We start from the raw sequence: 24,932 nt of genomic DNA on the forward strand, positions 1-24,932 counted from the left end.
TATTTAAGATCTAATCCCTGCTCTCAAAGATTTTGGCAACAGCCAATTGAGAACATACATTAATGAATTCTACTGCAGTTGCAGATGACTCCATGAAGACTGAGTTTGCTGTGGATACAACCTAGGCTCATTTTCCCTGTAATTCAGACAGGTCTCAGGTGTTGGAGGACTGCTCGTGGGTGTGCACATCACATGCACTTTATGTGATTGACAGACTCAGGAGTTCTTTTGTTAAAGAAAATCACGCAAATCGCCCTAAAACCGAGATCTGCAAGGAGCATAATGATTAGTTTGAGGCAAATAAGTAAGAGTCTCAGCAGAGGAAAAAACCTAAAGTTGGAAAAAATTGAGTCTCTGTAGTGTTGAGTGTCAAGACCAATGTTACAAAACCTTGTTTTCAATCCCACATCCACTATAGTTCAGCTGTGGAACTACTGAAGAGGTATTTGATCTCCTTGTGCCTCATTTTTTTTCCAGGCCTAGACTTATAACTTTAAAGTTGCATGCTTCATGGAATTGTTGTAAGGAATAAATGATGGCACGCATGTCAAGCACTAATCAACAGTGTCCCATCAAAATGAAGGATAAAAATATAGAAAGCTCAATAAATTAAATAAATAAGTTTAATGAATTTTAGCTGCTGTAGAATTAGTATTTACTATATTCATGATCGTCTATGGCATCATACTTGATTTTTAACTCAAATGGGCAAAATTATTTTAAAAGCAAGTTTAAGTAAAAAGAGTTCATTTATGATAATCTATAGGAACCCTTGGGGGTCAATCAGAACCTATGAAGGTTAAAGTGATTTATTCCTTGACAATTGTGTCAGGAGTCTCCAAAAATACCTCCAGATTCAATGATCTCCTAGGAGAATTCACAAGAATCAGTATATAATTATACTCATGACAGTGATTTATTACAACAGAAAGATACAAAGCAAAATTAGCAAAGGGTAAATGCCTGTGATATAAAGTCCAAAGGAACCAGGTTCAACTTTCCAAGAGTCTTCTCATGTTGGAGCCACATAGGATATATTTAATACCTCAAGCAGTGAATCATGGCAACAGCTGTGAAATGTTGTCCACCAGGGAAGCTCAATCCAGGCTCATTACCAGTGTTCGTACTAGTAGTTGGTCATGCAGGCACCTCTGCCTCACAATGTACCACAATTCCAGACCCCCAATAGCAAGCAACTATTCAGCATAAGCAATAGTGTTTGCACAAACAGTTTAGGCACATGAGCTGCATTTATCAGTTCTACGAATGGTAGGAATTCTAAGTTCCCAGACACCACCAAGGGCCAATTTCACAAGGAGGCCTTTCCAAGGTTAGAAGGCTCAGGTAGGGTGAATAAAATATTTTCTTCATAGCAATGGACAATGAAATGTCATCAGTGAAAGCACAATTGCATAGCCTGTAACAGCAACGCCACAATGAAGCTAGTGATGTTGGCACCAGAAGTGGGGGTATCTGACACATAGCATGTGCATGTACTGTATAATAGTTATTCTCCAAGCCTATTCCATTACTCTGATAGGAGGTAGCCTCCACATTGGGAAATCAGCACCAGGGCCAGGCATCAGTGCTCTAAGTAGTGAAATTTTTTTTATAAAACATCATTTTTTTGTGTGTCAATTCTCACTTGAGGATATTTTTCCATTGATTTTTAGGGAGAGTGGAAGCGAGGGAAAGACAGAGAGAAACATTGACATGAGAGAAACACATCTATTGGTTGCCCCCTTTAGGAGCCCCAACCAGGGCCAGGGCTGGGGAAGAACCTGCAACCAAGGTAAGTGCCCTTGACCAGAATTGAACCCAGACCCTTTGGTCCACAGGCCGACATTTTATCCACTGAGCCAAGCTGGCTAGGGTCACTTGTGAGCATTTTGAAACCCCATAGCAACAGTTTCTTCATGATGTTGACAGTTGTGGAGTAGGGGGAGGGGCACTTTACTAACTTTTTTCTTTGCCTCTGACACTGACAACTTTAGCCTAGGATTCATCAATAGAGATGGAATGTGGGTACCAAAGCAGTGACAGTGGTGACTGTGATAGGTATCTTTACTAATCAGAGACAAAGTCACAGTTGGACACAATGGAAAGAAGGAAAATGATGGCAACAATTTGGCAGCTAAGAACAAGAGTAATTTGTACCAATTCATTAGAAACTCTAAGACCAGATAAGAGATACCTGAGGATGAGCTCCCTGCCTTCATGGAGTTTACATTCTTGTAAACAAAAAGTTTAAACTTTCCCTGAGTTTGCTAACTAGATATTTTATACATGTGAAAAACACCCAGGGTGATCACTGAATCTTTCCACTGGAGAAATGTTGTCTATTTAAGATGGAAGGGTTGTAGAATAAGCTTCAAATAAAATAAAAATAATATCCTGCTCTCATTTCACTGTATTAACTAGTAATAAAAATATTTACTTACCTCTATAAAAACAAAAACACTGGAGGAGTTTGGCAAGACTTGGTCTCAAATGGGTCCATTCAGTCCAGCAGTGACCAATAAAATTATTCAATCTGTCAATTAAGTTATTGGATATGTGTCTAGTACTTAGTGCAGAAACATTGCATATTCTAAGCATTTAAATACAACTTTTATTTAACTGCCTACTCTAGATAGTGCCACAAATCTGTAATTTATGATATGAATTATGTTCTTCCCTTTGAGAAATTGGGACAGTTTCTCACCTTTATGGCTCCTGGCACTTCTCCCTTCTTCTGGGATTCCTCAATGTGTGATGACAGCTGCTCACATTGGCCAGTCTTCAGCATCCAAAGAAGTGACTCCTGGCTCCGCTGTATAAATCAGTGCATGAGTGCAGACTTTCTGTAACGAGGTATTCGGAGCCATCGCATCCAATGACAATCCTTACCTTTGGCTACCAGTGAACTTTATCATTAATATCTCCATATCACTTTGATTCATCTAAGAGTGAATTTGTATCGTTCACAGGAGGATTTTTCTTAATTCTCTATTTGCCATCATGGCCATGTAGTTTGTTTTGGCCTAATAGTATCTGTTGCTGAGGTGGGAATGACCAGGCAAGGACCATATAATTCACATGTGACAAGCTAAAATAGGTTGTGGACAGATTTTTACAAGGACGCTGTCAAACATAATTGGAAAGCAATGTGGCAGAGCTGTTGATTCTTGGGAAGTGACATTTGCAAAGAGGCTACTTGTCAATCTCAAGCCTCATGGCTCTGCTGGAGCAAGAAAAGACAAAACTTCCTATAAGCAAAAAAGACAAGGGCTTTTAATGGGGGGGGGGGGGGATCTGGGAAGCAGGAGGCACTTTGAGGCCAATCACTGTAGGCACACAAAACAAAATGTCTCAAGGTCACATATTCATCATATCTGTGGACACAGACATTTCCATCACTGCAATTTTTGGATTGGTAAAATGAGTATTTAGCAACTGACTTTCAAATGACTTACAATCATGCACACGTGCACACAAAGGTCTTTGGTGTACAATTTTGGATTATAATTGGGAAAACTCCAAATTATACTGAGAAGTCCTAGACAGGTCATAAGACCTGAGTGCTTTAGCTGGTTTTTCTAGTTACAGTGGGATCTTGGGCAAGTCAGTTCACCTCTTTGCTTCTCAGTATTTTTACTTATAAAGTGAGGGAATTGGATGCAATATATAAAGTGTCCCCCTGACTTATTTTTAGTTCTAGTATTTTAATAAATATTTTAAGCAGCTATATTTAGTAAACATATCTAAACTATAGGACATCATATAAGTCGTATCTATGTTTACTATCCCTTTTCAAAATAAGACATGGTCATTGAAGCTTCTATGATTCAGAATGAAAAAAGAAAGAAAGAAGCCAAAGAGAGGAAAAGATGTAACAAGTAAACACAAAAAGAAAGTTAAATTTTGAAAATTATTACTATGGAATTACCTGGATCCCAGTAAGAACTTTATAAATATTTAATATATATTTACTGGTTTTAGATGATGTTGAGACCAATAGGATATGTTAAATGCTAGAATAAAACAACATGTTTTAAAGTTTATGAATGTGAGTTGTGTTAAACTCAGACTAGAGCCTTCTTTTGTTTTGGATGCATTATTACTGCTAAAATAATGTTGAAACTTCTATAAGTACAACTAGCAAATAATGCCCTCAAAACATATGAAACTCTCAGTGGATGAATTATTATCAATGGCATGATACACACAAGATGGCAGACTGAGCCCACTTCCTTGTCCCCCTCCTTACCTCAATACTCACCCAAAAGCAGTCAAAATGCAAGAATGCAATGAAATTTTTGGATATTTGTAGTAAAAATAATATTACTAGCAACCACTCAAGTGTATGTAGCACTTATCCTTAGCAGATCTAGGACTCATGGACTCTCTTTTGTGCTAATAAGTCCTTTGCTTAGTTTAATATTTGTCCACCCCACTGGCTAGTTGTTTTTTAGCCAAATATATTTATATAACCTTAAATACTATCATGCTGATGATCCTTTTAAAAGGTGGTTATGTTCAATTCTCTCATTTGTTTGTTATGCTTGGGTTGAGAGTCTAAGGTAGCAATATTCATTATTTGCTTCAGACTAGACTAATGGCCACAAGTCCTAGCTCTATTCCAACCATACCTTGGTTAGGTATGACTGCTGAAAATTACTCATCAGGTGACACTCTGCTCCCTCCTAACTGGAAGAAGGAGGATTCAAGGGGAAGGAAGGTTGCAGAGACAGGCAAAAAAAATGTGAGGGGGAGGCTCAAAAGTGAAATGTGAACTTAACTCCATGAAGTGTTTATGACCACATCAATGGTGAGATTAGAGGTGATTGAGGTTTTTCATAAAGGAATTTCCTACACAAAGCTCCATCACACAGTATCTAATGTAATTTGATTTGATCTGTTTTACATATTTAACAAATAAGAAAAACAAACAAAAAGTCATAGACAGACAACAGTATTGTGGTTACCGGAGGAAAGGTTGGGGGGTGGAATAGTAAAGGGTAAAGGGGGTCAAATATATGGCGATGGAAGATTTGACTTTGGATGTTGGGCACACAATGCAATATACATATGATGTACTATAGAATTGTACAATAGAAACCTAGATAATTTCATTAACCAATGTCACCCCAATTAATTTAATTAAAATAAATAAAATAAAAATTTAAGAACACACAAAACTGTTTCTTCATTGTTTCCTGATGTGGGCACCTATTAGTTTTCACAGTGTCCATTAAAAAAAAAAAGATTAGTACTTACACCAACTGCTCAATGTGTAACAGGGCACCGGAAAATATTCCTTCTGGTGTGCTGATCAGTAGAAAGTGCAGGTTCACATACTCCACACAGCTTTCTAAAGACTTTTCAGAAGCACTACTTGCCCTAAATGACGTCTATTGGAGCCTTAGCAGTAGTGATTTCTAGCTCGAGTCTATCCTTCAGGCCTAAACAGACACACATAAAACATGTTCTCCAATTCTTAAAAAAAAATACATGTATCACCAGACATTTGAGGAATATCAAGCACAAAAGGTAGGATCAAAATAAAAAAAAAATATTAAAAAAACACAGATTCAAACCAAAGGAAACAGATAAGTCATGGACAAAACCAAAATTAAGACACATGCATATTGTTTTTAATAGAAATGGAATCATGTTATATATGGTTTGCAATCTTTAATTTGTTTTCTCTTAACATTATGAATGGACAATTAAACTATGCTGCAGGATCCAAGGGTCGGCTACTAGTTACTTCTTCTGTGTCAGAAGGGTATATCTTCTATCCTATTCTTTCTCAGCCATTAACTTCAATCTCATGGGTTCCTATATATCCTAGAAATTGAGTGCTTTGAGGTCAGGTGTCCAACTTTGACTTCACCAGTTTTCATTTCGTTGTTGTTAATCCTTACCAGAGGATATTTTTCCATTGATTTTTAGAGAGACTGGAATGGAGGGGGAGAGACAGAGAGAGAGAGAAATGTCAATGTGAGAGAGACATATCAATTGGTTGCCTTTTGCACTGCCCTGCCCAGGGCCAGGGATGAGCCTGCAATTGAAGTATTTTTTTCCCCTTGACAGGAATCTAACCCAGGACCCTTCAGTCCACAGGCCAATGCTCCATGCACTGAGCCAAACCAGCTAGGGCCCCAGTGGTCATTTCTTGATTAAGAATCAGAATAAGTTTGTCTTCCTCACTAGAAGGAAGGATATCTTATATAATAAAAGGATAATATGAAAATTGACCCTAACGGTGGAATGACCAAGAGCAACCAGTTGCTATGACGCACACTGACCACCAGGGGGAAGACGTTCAACTCAGGAGCTGCCTCCTGGTGGTCAGTGTGCTTCCACAGGGGGAGCACTGCTCAGCCTCTCCCACCTCCACAGCAGCTCTAGGGATGTCCAACTAAGCCTTTAGTCGAACATCCCCCAAGGATTCCCGGGCTGGCAGAGGGATATCTGACTGCCAGCTTAGGTCTGATCCCCCAGTGAGAGGGCCTAAGCTGACAGGTGGACATCCTCTGAGGGGTCCTGGACTGCAAGAGGGAGCAGGTTGGGCTGAGGACCCTTCCCCCCCCACCACCAAGTGCACAAATTTTCATGCACCTGGCCTCTAGTATACATCATAAAGAGAAATTATTGTTTATAAGATCATATATTGTACTCTGTTTTAAAACACTCATAAAAAAAATAATTGGCAAGCTCAGTCAGCCAAGCATGACACTCTTAAATATTTGATTTTTAATTTTTTTTCTTCAGTCCTTGTCCTCTCTCTATCATTATGCCCGAGTAATCAATACTAACAGCCTGTGTGTATTATTGTGCATAATGTCTTATGCTTGTATAATTACAGACAAGCATACTCATTGAGTTTCTTGTTAACACTTCTGAAAAAATGCTACATTATTTATACACCATTGGTACTGTGAAATATTGTCTATAATGTAATGAAAATGATCCTGCACTGTGGAAAAGACTGTAGCTGCTATGTTCTTCTGAGAAGGCAATTTGGGGGCATTTAAAAAAAAAATACATATGTCCATTAATGTAGTAATTCTAACTCTAGGTCTGTGTTCTAAAAAAACCCACTTATGTGTGGATATAAAGATGAGAGAAAGTGCAAGCATGTCAATTATAGCATTGCTTCAATAGTGAAAACTGTCTAGTAGAAGTATTTTATAAGCCCCTCAATTGAAGAATGGTTAAATAAGTTGTGAATATCCATAAGATGAGACACTATTCAGCCAGAGCCAACTTCTACATTAGATTCAGTAGGCATAGTAATGCCTAGGGCCCACACAAATGTTTTAATTTCTTTGAATGTCAGAAAAAAATGAATACAGTAACAATTCTATAATTATTTCAGCCTGGGTTATATTCATTTTTATACTAACATAGTTATAAAAGGTCATTTTTAATATATTTTTTTACTGTAGAAGGGGCCCATGAAGGCAAAATTTACTGAAGCCCATGAAAGTCATACTTCAGCTGCATAGTCAGCTATTAAAAGAAATGATATATATTTTATATGTTACAAGGTTAAGAATTCCAAGGTAACTTGTTAAGTTCAAACAATAATATTTTGAGTAATATAAATAGTATTCCACAAATTACTTTAAAAGATAGTACTATACTTTTATATGTAAAGTGTATAAATACAGAAACCATCTGGAAGAATTGTATCTAGTTTAAATTAAGAGATATTTTTACTAAGAAAAGTGGTTTGGGAGTATGTATGTGAAGGGAACTTTAAATTTCGTCTTTATATTCTTGGATATTTATTGAATTGTATTAGAACAAGGATGTAGATTTGAAGTATCTACAACTGTATTATAAAATACAGTTTTCTTTTGTTTTGTTTTCTAAAATGTACTGCTCTGGTTCATTTAGTGCATAACAAATTAAATCACAATTTGGTGGCTTAAAGCAACAGTTCTTACTATATCCTCAAATTCTGAAGTTCAACAACTTGGAATATATATATATTCCCTCACCCAAGGATATGTTTTTATTGATTTAAAGAGAGAGAAGGAAAAAGAGAGAGAGAGAGAGAGAGAGAGAGAGAGAGAGAGAGAGAGAGAGAGAGAGAAACATCAATGTGAGAGAGAAGCATTGATTGTTTGCCTCCTGCACATGCCCCAACAGCACATCAAACCTAGGCATGTGCCTGACTGGGAATCAAACCCACAATCTTTTGGGGGTATGGGAGGATGCTCCCACCAAATGAGCAACCTGGCCAAGGCTTCAGGGATATCTTATCTCTGCTCCATGATGTCTGGGGCCTCAGTTTGAAATAACTAATGCCAGGTGCCTGGGCTGCAATGAATTGAGAGCCAGGTCTGCTGACTACAGTGCATACATGTGATCACCCATGTCACTTGGCATTCTCATATGATAGCAGCCTCAGGGAACTGGGGCTGTCTAAATACAGCTGGGATTTTAAGTTGAGTGCTTCAATGGATACAGCAAAAATGCCATCACTTTTTATAATCAAACTAGTAGCCTGGTACACGAAATTCATGCACTGGGGTGGTGGGGAGTTAGGAAAGGGGCCCCTCAGTCTGGCCTTCACCATCTCCAATCTGAGACCCCTCAGGGAATGTCCAACTACCTGTTTGTGCCCACACTTTTAACAGATAACGGCTCCATTGTTGTTTCTTTCTTATGCTTAAAACCATTGGAATTAGTAGATATTCAAAGTGTGTATACATTTTGGGGGGACACCCTGTATATCTCTTGTCAGCGGTGAAAGAAACCAACAGCAGATTTGGAACCCCCCGACAGGGAACCTCGCTCACTCCCCACATGTCTCCCCACTTCACTTTCCACCTTCGTGGGCAGCAGGAGAATCAACGCTTTCTCTCATTAATTTGGAATAGCACATCCTGTCACCTGCTGCCTGGCAGGGGTGCGTTAGGCCCCAAGCAAGTGAGGCTCAGTCAGGGCAGCCTTCGCTCATGGGTGCTGGCACCCAAAGTGCACATTCCTCTTCTACAGTCGCCCCGACTATCCCACTGTTTCACTGAGAAGACGGAATTCCTCTCTACCTCTGGGTTCTTGATCTTGAACGCTGACCGAAGGCACCTCAGCGAGGGCCACCCGTGCCCACCAGGTGTGTCTTTCTGCATCTGCTCCCACCTAAGCACCTGCATTAACCCCCTAGAGGTGATCTCGTAGCTGCACTGGCCTCCATAGGAACAGGGCATCACCACTCTGCCCTCTCACTGTCATCTCACAGACGCCCACCCTCAGCACCCAGAACACCCAGACACTCTCCAAGAGACGTGAGCGCATCAGAGGGGATGTGTGCACATCCTGTGGGGGTGTTAAGCATGCTGGGTTGATGCAAGTGCGGTGGAGAGGCGGGGGGGAACTTGTGCACGCCTTGGTTTGCAACTGTTGCAGGCACGGGAGGGTGACAGTGTGCTGGGGGATGTTCCCACGCCAGGGGGGATGTGCACACCGGAGGCCTCTGGCTTTGCAGATCCGCAAACCCCCATGGTGGGGCCAGGAGGACGTCAGTCTGGCCCGCCACGGTGGCTGTCCCTGCAATCCTGCACCTTCTGGGCCAGGAGGCGGATCTTGCACAGCCACTTCTGGGTGCTGATGGCCTGTAGGCGCTACTTCAGCTCAGCCTGCAGGCTCTGCTTGGCGCGCTCACAGCTGTCACCACTGCCATGTGGGGAGTACAGGCCGCCCTCCACCGGCCTGCCTCCCCTGTCCAGAGGCTCTCTGCGATGCTCACCTGCCCAGAGTGACTGGGGCTGGGTGGAAGCCAGGCATCCTGCCCTGCCCAGCCCTGGCCGAGCTGCTGTCCCCCCCCCCCAAGGGTCACGGATCTGGGTCCTGGGACCGTGGACAGCCTCAAGCACTGCCCCCCACCCGGCAGGGTCACAGATCCGTGTCTTGGTCCCATGGACAGCCTCAAGCATTGCCCCCCACCCACCAGGCCACAGATCCGGGTCCCAGACCACAGACAGCCTCAGGTGCTGCCCCCCGCCTGGCAGGGTCAGATCTGGGTCCCGGGATAGCAGACAGCCTCAAGCACTGCCCCCCACCCGCCAGGTCACAGATCCGGGTCCTAGACCACGGACAGCCTCAAGCGATGCCCCCTGCCCGGCAGGGTCACAGATCCGGTCCCGGACTGCAGACAGACTTGCCCACTGCTGCCCGCCTTCAGTATGCAAATTAGCTGCCATCTTGTTGCTTCAGGGTGGGGGTCCCCACTGGGGTGCCTGACCAGTCTGGGTGAGGGGCTGAGGGCCATTTTCAGGCTGGCAGGCGACTGAAGCTCCCAACCTCTCCTTTTTTTCTTTTCTTTTTTTTTATTCTGGGATTTATTTACCTTCTATGGCTGTCACTGGAGCTGAGAGCCGGCTTTAGCTCTGAGGCCTGGCTGCAGCTCTGAGACCTCGGCTGCTGAAAGCAGGGATCTGGGTTTGTTTGGGTTCTATAATTGAAACACTGTTGCGATCCTGCTGGCTGAAGCCCGGCTGGCTGAAAGCAGGTTTCTAGGTTTTGTTTAACTTCTATAATTGTAACATAGTTGCTTAGAGTGCAAGCTCAGAGGCCGGCAGCAGCAGGCGGGGAACCTTGGCTTCCTCCATCACTGGAGCAAGCAAGCCTCCTGTTTGCTTCAGCTGCCTGACTGCCGGCCGCCATCTTGGCAGTTAATTTGCATATCGCCCTGATTAGCCAATGGGAAGCTTGTCGGAGCTATGGTTTATTATCATGTTTGTCTATTATTATATAGCATAGCATTGCTGCTTTTGTCATATTCAAAGCAATCATAAATCCTTGCTGATTCCAAATCTTTATGTTCACACTCTAAATGACATTATGCAATATTGCCATAGTTAATCATTAGTTACTTCAAACTGAGGCCCCAGACATCATGGAGCAGAGATAAGATATCTCTGAAGCCTTGGCCAGGTTGCCATGGCCTTCTTTTCTAGGTACAACCTGCCACACTCTGCCTTCTGGTCATGAAAATTTATGTTCTGTCAGCATACAACATACGTACATGCCCTCCACTAAGACTCCCAAATTTCCATCCCATTACGGCATCAGCTCCATGTCTAGAATCACATCATCAAAATCTGGTCCATGTTCAGATGAAGCTGCTCTGATTACAGTTTTTATTAAGTTAGAAATCTGCAAACTAAACAGCAAAGAAAACAATAAACAGAATGAACAGGCAACCCACAGAACAGGAGAAAATATTTTCAAACCATCTATCTGATGAGGGGCTCTTTTCCAAAATATATAAGGAACTTCTATGACTCCTTAGAAAACAAACAAACACAAAAAGGACAAATGACCCAAGTAAAAAATGGGCAAAGGACTTAATAGCATCTTCCCACAGAAGACATATAAATGGCCAACAAGCACATGAAAGTATGTTCGATATCGCTAGTCATCTGGGAAATGAACATCAAAACCATTATAAGATTCCACCCAAACCTGTTAGGATGGCTATTGTCAAAAAACAAAATAAAACAAGAGCTAAAAATAGGTGAGAAGAAACTGGGGCTCTTGTACAGTGTTGTTGGGAATGTAAAATGGTACAGCCATTGTGGAAACCAATGTGAAGGTTCCTCAAAAAAATAAAACTACCATGTGATATAGCAATCCCACTTTTGGATATATATCCTAAAGAATTGAAATTAGGGTCTAGAAGAGATATCTGCATGCTCATGTTTATTGAGTCACTATTCACAATAACCAAGATATAGAAACAACCCAAATAAATGAACATCAACTAACAAATATGTTAAAAAATGTATATACATACAATGGAATATTATTCAGCCTTTTAAAAAAAGAAGACGATTCTACCACTTTGAAGACATTATGCTAACTGAAATAAGAACAAATACTACATAATTCCACTTATAAAATATCTAAAATATTCAGACTTATATAAGCAGTATAATAAAATAGTACTTTCCAGAGGATGAGGAAGTGGGGGAATTTCTAACCAATGGATATAATAGTACAGTTTTGTAAGATAATAAAATTTTGAGATCTGTTGTATATCATAGAGCCTATAGTAAACATTTTGATGTGATGCATCTAAAAGAATATCAAAAGGGTTAATTTCATGTTAAGTGTTCTTACACACACACACACACACACACACACACACACACACACACACACAACAAAAGGACACAGGAAGCTTTGGGTAAAAATAGATATATTTATTACATTGTCTGTGGTAGTGTGGGTGTCTACATATGTCCAAATGCATTATATTGTATGTGTTAAATATGTGCATATCTGTAGGTCAATTATATTTCAATAAAGTTGTAAAATATGTGAATCAAACCGCCGAAATGCAAAAAATAAACTATATAAGCTAAAGAGACAGAAGGTTGTCTGTCCCCACATGCACAGGCAGAAATCTACACAATTCATTGGTAAGACAGACACAAGACAACGTTTTAGACATTTCTCCTCAGGAGGGCTCAAAGTAGAAGACATTAGACAATAAAAACATTCTAAAATCCAAGCAGGCGCATGTGGCTGACTCTTGATTAGGGTCTGGGCTGCTCCTTGTTCATTGTTATGCTTGGCTATAAGCTCTGCCTTCTGCGATTTTGGTCCACATTTCTGAACCAATTTTCTACTTATTTAAGATATGAGTCATGGTGTCATTGAACAGCCTGTGTCCTGCCTATAAAAATTTGGGTTTTTTAAGGACTCATATGGTCTGGCCCTTGTAATCCTTTTCTCTTAAAAATTTTTTTGGCCTTCCTGTGTATCCATTTATAATCAACTCCACTAGAACAAAAAACAAACAAAAATAAACAAACACATTCACAAATCTCTTGGGAACAGCCCTTCTCCTCGCTGCTTCTTGTGAGATTGCTGGGGACACCTAAGATTCTCAGAAGCTCTACAGTTACACAGAGACCATTGCAAGTCACACTGTTCAGAGCCTTAGGTCTTTGTTTATTTTAAAGGGTCTTTGACTTTTTTCCCCTTTATTGATTAAGGTATTACAACTGTGTCCTTATCCCCCCATTGCTCCCCCCACCCCCCCAATTTTGCCCTCGCCCTCACCCCCAGTTGTCTGCATCCATTGGTTATACTTATATGCATGCATACAAGTCCTTTGGTTGATCTCTTCCCTTTACCTTTGAAGTTCCACCTTATATATTTCTGTAGCCTTAAGGATTTTAAAAAATTATATGAGGGTTTTGTTTTTGTTGTTGTTAATCCTCACCTGAGGATATTTTTTCCATTGATTTTTAGAAAGAGTGGAAGGGAGGGGAAGAGACAGAGAGACAGAAACATCCATGTGAGAGAGACATCCATTGGTTGCCTTCTGCACTGGCCACTAGGGCCTAGGATCAAGCCTGTAAATGAGATATGTAACCCTGGGACCCATCAGTCCACAGGCTGAAGCTCTGTACACTGATCCAAACTGGCTAAGGCAGAAGATATTTACAATAATAATGTTGGCTTCATATTTTTCCTGAGATTAGCCCTTTATCAGTTGGTTTTTGGTTTTGTTTTGCTTTGCCTTGCTGTTTTTCTCTTTTAGAACCCAGGAAATCCTGGTTTCTTCATAGTTCCCATACATTTTGCTTGAAAATTAAGTTTTTTAACTCCCTTCTATCTAAATTTTAGCCAATATGAGTCAAATAAATCAGCTATCTTTTTCCATATTCTGCCTGGAGTTATCTTAGCCAAATCCATCAATCAATTAAGAATATTTCTATATTCCACACCACCCCAGGAAAGAATGTTACTAAACTTTACACTACTACACAACAAGAATTACCTTGTTTCAAGCCCCCTCATAACATTTTTTCCCCTAAACTCCAAGCCTTCTCTAACATTTTTCTCAAGGTCCTTCCAGATTCTGCTCACTGTGTGATGGATAGTCAATGCCACTTTTGTTTTGCTGTAGTGATTATTGTTACTTCATGTGGGTTTTTATGTTGTTGTTGTTTGTTTTATGGAAACATCCCATTTTTAGGACCAAATTCTATTTTGTTTCCTTTTTCCATAAAAAAAGACCCAAAATTTAGAAGTTTACAACTCATGTTTATTTATATGGATTGGGGGGGTGGGACGACAAGAATTCAGATAGCATACTGGGAGTGCTATCTTAATTCCTGACTAAAGTGTGTGATCACAATGGGAAGCCTCAAAAGCTAATGGGAGATGACTTGAGGCTGAAGGGAGCATTACCTAAGGTTTATGCCCTCACCTTTCAGGTGCCTGGCCTAGGAAGGTTGAGGACCAGTACTGCTGCTCAGAGCACCTATGATTGCCCTCCATGGGGATTGGCCTTCTCATAACATGATGGTCCAAGGTAGTGGACTGTTTCCACTCAACTCACACTTATTCTAAGAACAAGGTAAAGTTGCATCACCTTTTATGATCTATCCTCAGATGTGACACAGCATCATGTCTGGTATTCTTTAGCAGCTTAAGAACTTGCAAGCTCCTCTTGATTTAAGAGAGTGGGCAAAGACCTCACCCTTGGATGAAAGCAATGGCATAAGATTATTCAAGATGGGAAGTGTTGTGACCATCATTGGGAAGTACACCATACCACAATTATCAGAGAAGTGTCAGTCAATACTAACGTACAAAAGATTAAAAGTTTCAGAAAATCCATAAAAATCCTTGTCAAACCAACCTTTTATTTATTCTTAAAAATCACCAATTATATAAAAATACAATTAAATCTCTCATTATCTTCTGTGTGAAGAGATTAATTGATTATAATATAGTGGCTTATAGATGCATTATGTATAAAAATATATTCCATTGACGGCTATATCTTGCTCATATGAATCAACTTAGTTTGAGTGTCATCTCTGGGAACCTTTTGCTGGCTCCCTACACCCCTCCCTCACCCAGCAGGGCTTTGTGTCCCTTTATTATGTTCCCAGGACACACCATACTGGTCTATCTCGAAGCAGGCATCATTTGGAATTTGAAATAACAAATTACCCCATCTCTTTCATTTACTCTACTGTGAAATTGCTGAGGACTGAATTGGACTTTTATCATTGAATTCCCAGTGTGTACACAGTGCTTAGAATATAACACTGTGATTGCTTACCTCAAAGAATAACTATTCTTTACATTTACACATTCTTGTAGTTTACACACATGCTATGTAATTTGCTACTTGACATGTTAAGAAATGATATCCCCTTTTCACAAATGAGTAAACTGAAGCCCAGATAGGTTTTATAACTTGTCCAATATCACTAGGCACAGGGTAGCTGAGGAGGAAATCAAATGCAGAATTCCTCATTATCTTCACATTCTCCCCTTTCTAAATCTGAATGACTTAAAGATGTTAACTGGTAATGAAGCTACCTAACAAACTCTGACACAATTTTTATTGTGATATATTATGACTTTTACATAGCAACATTGATATATTTATTTACCTTGCAAAAACTGCCTATAGAGTGTCAAAGTAGATATACACCAACTTTAATTTCTTCCAAATTAGAGTAGCTGAATCTCAAGTCTTAAGATTCCATAAAGATTATAATTACATTGGAAAGTCTCCAATCTTATAGAATTGAAAATAAGGTTATATAAATGCACATTCCAAACAAGATATACTTATTCTTATACCATTCTTTAAATATGTTAGTGTGTTATATTAAACTATGCATGGAGAAATAAGCACTAATGCATTTGTTATTCAAATACTTTTATATAAAATTAAAATTATATATCCAGTTATTTCTTAGTTCAACTGCTTATGTAATTTACTGAGAAATTAAATTAATGTGTTCATTATCATTGATGCTTTCTTGATATTCCAGTAATAATAGGAAAACCCAGAAATCAAAGAAACGGGTATTATGAGCTTATTTGTTTTCCCCCTTTCCCTTGTCTAGGTTCATCCTCCTTAAATGCTAATCAGTGAAGCAAAGAGCACCCTGGAGGGGTTTCCTTGGTTCAACCTCCCCCTATTTTTAACTATTTCAATATAACAACTTTTTGACCTTTCAGAAGTTCTATTTTCTCTTCTGGAAAGTGGGCTAAGAAGACCTACCATTAATATTTTGCACAGATGAGTGTTATGGGCTGGATTTTGCCACTTTCCACCTGACCTCCCCCCAAAAAACAAGAAAACAAACAAACATGTGATGATTACTAACCTCTAGTAACGTGGAATATGACAGCATCTAAAGATAAGGTTTTAAAGAGGTATTTAAGTTTGGCTGAGGTCACTAGGGTGGGCCCTGATGTAATGTCACTGGGTTTCTTAAGAGAAAAGGAGATTGGGACACAGGCCTGCACAGAGGGAAGACCCTGTGAGGACATGAAGAGAAGATGACCACCTACAAGCCCAAAAGAGAGGCCTCTCAAGAAGCCAGCTCGATTGCCACCTGGATCTCAAATGTCAGGCTGCAGGCCAGATAATACATTTCTGTCCTTTGAGCCACTCGGTGTGTGGGACTTTGGTAGCAGCTCTGGCAAACTTATACAACGATGTGCCCTAAGTTTATGTTTACATAGATAACATCACATCAGTGATGCAAGAGGTCAGTTTTCTCCCATTCTCTCACTCTCTGAGCTGGCATAGTCTTGGAATTCCATGGACAGAACCGCCATAGTTATTTCGTGCAGATTCCCATGCCAAGTGTTCTTCATCTTTTTAAGGTCATGGTAACTGAAAAGAAAATGTTTGTCTTATAATGTTTCTTAAATTAAAATCTATCAATTCCAGGTCCCTCTAGGATCCTTCCCATCTAACAACGTTAGCGTTTGCCTGCGTGAGATTGCCAGTGAAAGTGATGCATGCTTCTTACTCTAATAGGCAGATTTACCTCTTGGTGAGCGTGCATTTATCCTCCAAATGTTAATGGGTCTTATACATCTCCCTTACCAGGGAGACTATAATCTCACCTGCTGGATGCAGATGCACAATGAGGGAAAGCCACCTTTCATGCTGGTCACTTCATTTACTTTCCGCATTTCCAGGGCACGCAAACAGGCATTTCCAAAAGCCAGGTGGCGCGTGCTGCCCCACGACAGAAATGATTGCTTTCCCACTGTCTCACTTGAGTAATGAGCTAATAGAAAACCAAGTTATGGATCTCCAGAACCAGGACAATAATAAAATCATAATGATATTGTTAGCAATCTGGCCCCAGTGCCGGTTCCCTCTCCCAGAGAAACACTGTCACGTAAATAGAAAAACTCATCAATCACAAAAATCACACGAGAGCCAAGCCAACTGGCTCACATTCACACACAGTATTGCTGGTGAGACTAAATTTCACTGCTTGGGAGCAGTTCTCTTAGAAAAATCCAATTAGCACACTAATTGATGTTGCTGACCTTTTGTGGGTAGATCCTGGGAAATATGAATTTGTGTGACTTCCACAAGGTCATAGGGACAACAAGAGGGAAGGCCAAGGTTAGAGCTCAGTTCTGACATCAAGCCTGTGTTGTCTCTAGCACTTACATGTTAAGCTTTAAGTGTCTGGTAAGTGGCTGGACCCAAGGCTTTGCCACCTCAGGAGTTGTAAACACAAATAAATAAATAATTATATATGGAGAGCTGTGAAAGAATCCATTTACCCAGCTAAAGTTAACTGCTAATCCCTTGAGTCTTAAACATTATCTCACCCCTTATAGCTGTGTAATCAATACCAACAGACAATAATAATTATTTAGTGTGAAGAACAAGAGGAAACCAGATCCTCAAGTTTCAAATAATAGATGCTGTCTACCATACTAACTCTCTGTGGGGCGTGAACTCTTAGGAAACGTGCACTCTATCACTAATTGTATTCCTGTTGTTGTTTTACCCAAAAACTATTGCATCTTACCACTTAGATTTGTAGATTAGATGTCCTGAAATAGTAGATTCATAATTAAATGACTTCCAAAATGAATGGGTCAAATGTTGCCTTTTTCAACATGACTACCAATGAAAGCAAGCCATGCTAGGAATGTTTGGCTTTTTAAAAGCATAGCCAATTCTAGAAAAATATATATTGATACCTCTGTAATAAGTAATTTTAAAAAGCAATTGATAGCTCCTATAAATACCTCAAAAGTGAGAATTATATTCAACAAATTTTTATCAAATGTCTTCTCCATGACACAATATTCTACCTACTTAGGTTACAGCTATGAACAAAAGTTCTATGTCTTTATGGTCCAGACCAAAAAGTTAGACAATAATAAAATAAAGAAGAAAAAATATAGAATGTTGTGAATCAAAATGAATCAGGGAAGTTTAATAGGAACAAGTGTGCTGATGGTGATAGAACAGTGATTTTTCTACTTTAAAACAGGGGTCAGGGAAACCTCACCACTGAAGAGAAAGACATCAAGCTATGTCAACATCTGAACCAAGAATGATGTGCTTGGTGTACCCTAAAATTTGCAAAAGAATTAGTATGATTGGAAGGAAGGAGAGAGGAAAGAAGAGAGTAACAAGAAATCGGTGGGAGTTTGATAGGAAATGAGATTGTTTGAGTTCCTATGAGCTGAGCATTAGGACTTTGATTGCCATTATGGACAGAAAAGTAATATGGTTCACATGTCAAAAGTATTACTCTGCCTCTGTGTAAATATAGACTACAGGAGACAAATTGAGAGATAGAAGACCAATTAAAATACTAATATCCCCCAGGCAAGAGATGGTGGTGGCTTGAACAGGGCAGCAGTCATATTGGCAAAGAATAGTTTCAAAACATATTATGAAGGCAGAACCAATAGGATTTCTCAACAGATTGAATGTGAGTTATAAAAGAGAGGAGCTGAAGAAACACCAAGTTTGTGCCTGACTAGAAGAATGAAGTTATTTGTTGAGACCAGAAAGACTGGGGGGTGGGGAGGTTGGTTGAGGGAGGTATTTTCACAAGGTATTTTGAGTCAATGGGTCTAGGGTTACAAACAGTTTGGGTAAAACTAGGGTGGATTAGTTTTAAAAAAGTTTTATTGGCTTATGTTGATGTTCTTCTCCAAAAACCTTTCTTGGAGTAAATTATGTTTAAGCAAAGATCTAAACGATAAGTAGGATTTGGGAAAGTGAAGAGGAGGGCATGGTGAGGGTTCTGCGAAATAAGCCTAGCAGATTCCAGGCTCAGGAGCAGGATAAACCACAGCACATTAAATCCAGCTGGCTACAGCAATTGTTTTGAAAGGATGAATTTGTCTCAACACAACTGATATATTTGGAAATAATTTGAGTGTAAATGAATTTTGCCTTTGCTTATGTGTTATTTTGTCTGTGAGAAGCACTGGTAAATGCAGGAAATTGTACTTGAACTGAGCTGTGTAGAAATATAAAAAATGTGCATGTATAATACCTCCAACATCCACCAGCCACCTTGGTCCACCCCATGTGCCATGAACCCCTGCCACTCTTCCACACTGAGTGTGACAACTTTTCTTCCAATTTCAGGTAACTCTCTTTACACCACTTTGCACTTGTTCACAATCTTCTCCCTTCTGATTCTCACATCCAACAACACAATTCAGCTCTATTCAAGGTCCACTTTTGTTGCATCATTTAAGCTTCCTATATAATAAAAAGCCTAGTGACCAAACAGCAGAACGGCCAGAATGACCAGTTGACCAGTCGCTATGACACGCACTGACCACCAGAGGGCAGATGCTGAATGCAGGAGCTGCCTCCTGGTAGTCAGTGTGCTACCACAGTGGGAGCACCACTCAGCTGACCAGAATGAGCAGCTGCTCCCGCTGTGAACCCTGGGCCAACAGGCAGGAACCTGGGCTGTGATTCGTTGCCTCCTCACCCCAGGCTCCTCCTCCCTGCTCCCTACAACCTCCTGAGGATGCCCACACGCTGTGCAGTGCCACCCCAGAGGCTGGGAGGTGGGTTTGTGGCTGCCACGGGACTGAGACCTACTCCACTGCCTCTCAGTGCTATTGTCCCTGGGCCCGGCCCCAAACTGGTCCCCTGGAGAGGCAAGTGCTCCAGCTCTAAGGAAGATTAAGGACCAGGGAGCAGCTGCTCAGAGGGCAGGTCCACAGCCACTTGGCTGACCATAATGAGTGGTGCTCCCACAGCAGGCTGATCCCTGCAGGCCATGGCTCCCACCAGTGCACGAATCTCATGCACAGGGCCTCTAGTTTCTTAATATTTTAGTAGGTGTAAATTATGTTCCCATTTTTACTATGTTTGTATCTTCTTTGTATGAGTCTCACAAATGAAAGTTGTGAGGTTGCTCTGCTCTTGACTCCATAAACCTTGTGGTTTTTATTGCATAATTTTGTAGAGTGCCATGATTTTTAGGGATGGGTACATCGTGTTAGAGCAGAAATGACTATAACTGAAATAAATCCAGGCACTTTGGGAACAAAGAGTGGTATAGGGGGCAAGGATAAAAGTTGAGGAAGAGGAGGAGTTGGAAGATCCAGTGGGGAGCTGTGAACGTTCATGTTATCTAGGGTCTTGTAAACCAACAGAAGTTGGAGTATAAGCCTGACTCTTGGCTTTCCTTTGTGTAGTGTAATTGCCTGAATTGAGTTTTGATTGTGAGGCATCCACTTGTCTATCTTGAATAAACACACATTGCCAGCCAAAAGATGAGACAAATGGCCAGTCCCACCTAAGTATTACAAAGAATACTCACTAAGTATTCTTTGTTTTAGAGATCTTGGCTGATTTCAATAAATGACCATTTAAGGCACTTTTTCTTTCTCTTCCCACACTTTAAATTCCCACCAATTAAGAGTGATCCCCTGAAATCCTACTCCCTGCCCTCCACTTCAACAAAAGCAGAACCCCGAGGCTCTTACACTCTCCCCCCTTCTCCCTGTGACCTCATTGTGTGGCCCAGGCGTGCTTTGTCATACCCAGGTTATGTAAGTAATAAACCTGTATGTTCTCAAACTTTTCTGATGTTTATTGCCAAAAGATGCCTTGCAGGCAGAGTGAGACCCACAAGGCTGGTTCAGACACACGGTAGTTATTGAGAGACTGGAGCCAGCACAAGAACAATTGTTTGGATTTTGTCATAGGATCAATTATAAACCATGATGGAGAGTGTTACTGTATTTTAGAAAGATTGCTTAAAGTGTAGGAATAGGTAGAAGGAGACTGAGACTCTAGTCAAGAAGTTGAGTTATTATCCACATAATGAGGAGAATAACAATACCCAGCTATAAATTTGTTATTTGCTAAAACACCTTTATAGTGCTTATACAAGACTGGCATCTGATAAGTACCGAATAGTGCTTATATGCATATACTTATTATTATTCCAAAATGTTTCTTTTAAAATTTATCTTTATTGTTGAAAGTATTACACAGATGTCACCCTTTCTCCCCCCATTGAATCCTTCTAGCTCCTGCCTGCCCTTACCTCCCCCCAACCCCCCAGGGCAGGACTATTGTCTGTGTCCATGGGTCATGCATAAACGCATATAAGTTTTTTGGTTACTTTCTCCCACCCACCCCATGCATTGCATCATCTTTAAAATAACCTCTGAAGGGGATTTTATAGTTTTAATTTTTTGAATGAGGAAGTGAAGGGTCAAGGCAGTTAATCAATTTGCTCAAAGCCATTACCAAGTGACAATCTAGGTCCTCTAGCCAAGGGTTCAGCCTTCATATCCACTACTCTACACTCTACCCCAGGGCACAGAGGGATTCAAACAGGAGATATGCAGGAGAAGAACACCCCTCACAGTGGTTCTGGCAACTGCTTTAAATTCCTTCTCAGGCTTTCGTTTCCCTGAGCAACCAACCCTATCGCAAGCATCCAGTGAGATCTGCAGCCCCAAACTCCACTACATCATCTTTAGGTTTCATAAAATTAGACTTTGTGAAATTCTTTAGGGAAAGTTTCTTAATCCTTCAGTCAGCATCACTCTACCATGTTAATTAGCTCAGAGTGGAATTGGCTGCGGAATGAAGATGCCAGAACAGTGTGGTTTTAGCCTACACCTTATAAATCCCAAATCACATGCCTTGAGATCTAGCCTCTGCCTATTTAAAAAATCAAAGATCTTTCCCCCCCCCTTTTTTTCATACTGAAGACTGGAATACATGGGAAACATTGAAAATCCCATCACCTTTTAAGGCTCTGGATGAAAGTTTCCCAAAATTTTAGAAAGACCTCAAAGCACAGATTCAGTATTCAATTATTCAGTCTTGTCTTACTTAAGAAGAAATTACTTTCTGGGAAATTCTCAAACCTCCCATTCACATTGCAAACAATTTTCTCTCCCTTTTTCCTAAAGTGCAACAGTATATTTTGATTCTCTAGATCTGTTCCCTGAGCAAGTCTGAGTGTAAAAATAGTTTTACTGGACTCTGGAAAATGACTCTGATCAGAAATGTGGTCTCATGGCAGGAGGTCAGGTGTGTTTCTACAGAGGGCTATATCTCAGACATACTATTTGTTTTTATTACTCTCACAGTAATTCTAGGGAATACTTAGAGACTACTTTCTTCTGCCACAACATTCTATTATTTGTTGATTATTCTCAGGTAAGTTAATTACTAGCAAGAAGATAATGAAAATCCTGAAGCCCACAATTTAAGTGGATGGGAGCAGCTCAAGCATAGTAGGATTTTACGTGTTTCAATTTCTTTCCATTTTTGAAGACCATGAAGCAGTGATTCTCAACCTTCCTAATGCCGTGACCCTTTAAACACAGTTCCTCATGTTGTGGTGACCCCAATTTCATTGTTACAAATTGAACATAATTAAAGCTTAGTGATTAATCACAAAAACAATATGTAATTATATATGTGTTTTTGATGGTCTTAGGCGAACCCTGTGAAAGGGTCATTCGACCCCCAAAGGGGTTGCGACCCACAGGTTGAGAACCGCTGCCATGAAGAGTTATCACCTCTCCCTCCACCTGGTGCCTGGAACATTAGGAATGAATTCAGGGGAAATCATCAGGCTACAGCAGCTTTTTGCCAGGTGTCAAAGGCCACCTTTTCAATGATTCAGGAATAAAGCTTAGGAAAGTTTTATTTCTTGCTATGTTTGCTTGATGTATTACTGAAGATTGTTATATTGGGCCAAGGGGGATTCATTCAAACAAAATTAAACATATCAAATAGCGGTTGAACAACAGATGATTATGAGAATGGGGGTGACCACTGTGCCACTCATTCAGGGAATGTCATTTGAACTCAAGTCTGCAGTGGGACCAGGAACAGGGACCAGAGGATCTGAGAGGACTTCTATGTTGCTGTAGCCTAGAAGGGAAGGAGGAGTAGATGACATGAGACCAGGGAAGCAGGATGCGGTTGGGACATTCAGGGTCCTATCAGCCTCATTGCAATGGGCAATAGGGAATTATGAGGTATTTTAAGATATGGAGAAAATGAGTACATTAACTACTTTAGAGATCACTTTTGACTTTTATAAAGATAAATGCTTGAAGAGGGAAATGAATCAATAAGGGGAAACCAATTTAAAAATACAGTCTAGAAAAATACGTTTATAATGCATGATGGTTTCCTAGGGCTGCTGGTACAAGGTACCACAAACTGTGCACCTGCCGTTGTCCACAGGGTCACTCCACTGCTTAGCGTGAACACTGCCTGGAGGCACATGTTAAGGATGCTGCTGTACTGGACCCTCATTGTGCTTCAGACACAATACAGGCTAAGTGCCCTGCTGACCTGGAAGCCTGACCACCGTGCTGTTGATGAGTTATGTTGACCCATGTCTTTGTTTTTTATAATTACTTCATCTTTGATTGCACTGTCTCACCCACCATCCTTGGCCTCAACTCCCAAGATGAGGCAGGAACAGAAGAAGGTGATGGGCCAGAACTATGTGAGCAGAATGCTCTCAAAGTCATCCCTCCCCTTTGATTCTTGTTGGTTGCATTTGAATTATATCCTGGAAATTGGTCTCTTCCTTAGGATGATTCTCACCCAGGAAGGCTTTTCTCTTCTCATATGAATAGAAACCACATTAATTCAAAGGCTCTCCAGGATGGTGCTAGACCACCTGAAAAACTAAACCTAAATTCCAACTGAAGAAGAAAAGAGATAGAAAAAGATAACACTGCATAATTTGAGGAATGAGCAGGTGTTTTGTTTTAAAGTCTGAGTAATTTGGGATTGAATCCTGGTCCATCTGCTTGTTAACTGTGAGCCATTTTAAAATGAAGGAAATACTGAACAGGGTATCTGTGAAATAGAAGGTGCAATAATATAACTAAGGTACCCAGAAATGTGGCTGGATCAGACAATGATATTGAATACAATGTTCTTTTCATTATTTAGCCAAATTAATTAGCTCAGTGTTCTGTTCTTAAAGATACACACATTGGTGTCACTAGTGCTGGTGAGTAATTTACTATCTGGACTGGGAGGCCAAGGAGCAGAGGTGAGTGTGGTAGAAACTGTGGTACATATTGGAGCCTCAATAAATCTATTTTCTCATAAAGAGCACAGCGAGCATGTCTCTAATTAATATGCCAATTTTAATATAGAGGTATATGCCTATAAGATAATCCTGTGTCACCTTTCACTAAAATAAAATTTATATATACTTAATAAGTACAGATAACATTATCCAGAGGTAGCAGATAAAAATAAATCTGAAATAGGCCTGAAAGAAAAATGTAATTGTGAACACAGATCTGTCAACCATGAACTAAATGAATGTGAGGTTAAAACAAGCTTTTGTTCAATATTGTGTTTTGTGTACAAAACTGATAGTATCCATAACATTTCCCATGAATAAACCCTTTTATGCTTTAGAAATGAATATCTACCTTTAAGGTAGGGATATAACTATCTATTTTACAGTTGATGAAAGTGAAGCTAACAAAACTAAAAATTGAACCAAATTAAATTAAGACAAGAACACAGGTCTTTTTTTGGTTCCTGCTTCTGTATTTTATTAATATATGACATTAATAAACCCTAATAAGAAGAAGTGATGTTAAAATGCTAATCAATTATTTTGGAATAT

This window comes from Myotis myotis, unplaced genomic scaffold (assembly GCF_014108235.1).
Source record: "Myotis myotis isolate mMyoMyo1 unplaced genomic scaffold, mMyoMyo1.p scaffold_m19_p_1, whole genome shotgun sequence".
NCBI classification, from domain to species: Eukaryota; Metazoa; Chordata; class Mammalia; order Chiroptera; family Vespertilionidae; genus Myotis; species Myotis myotis.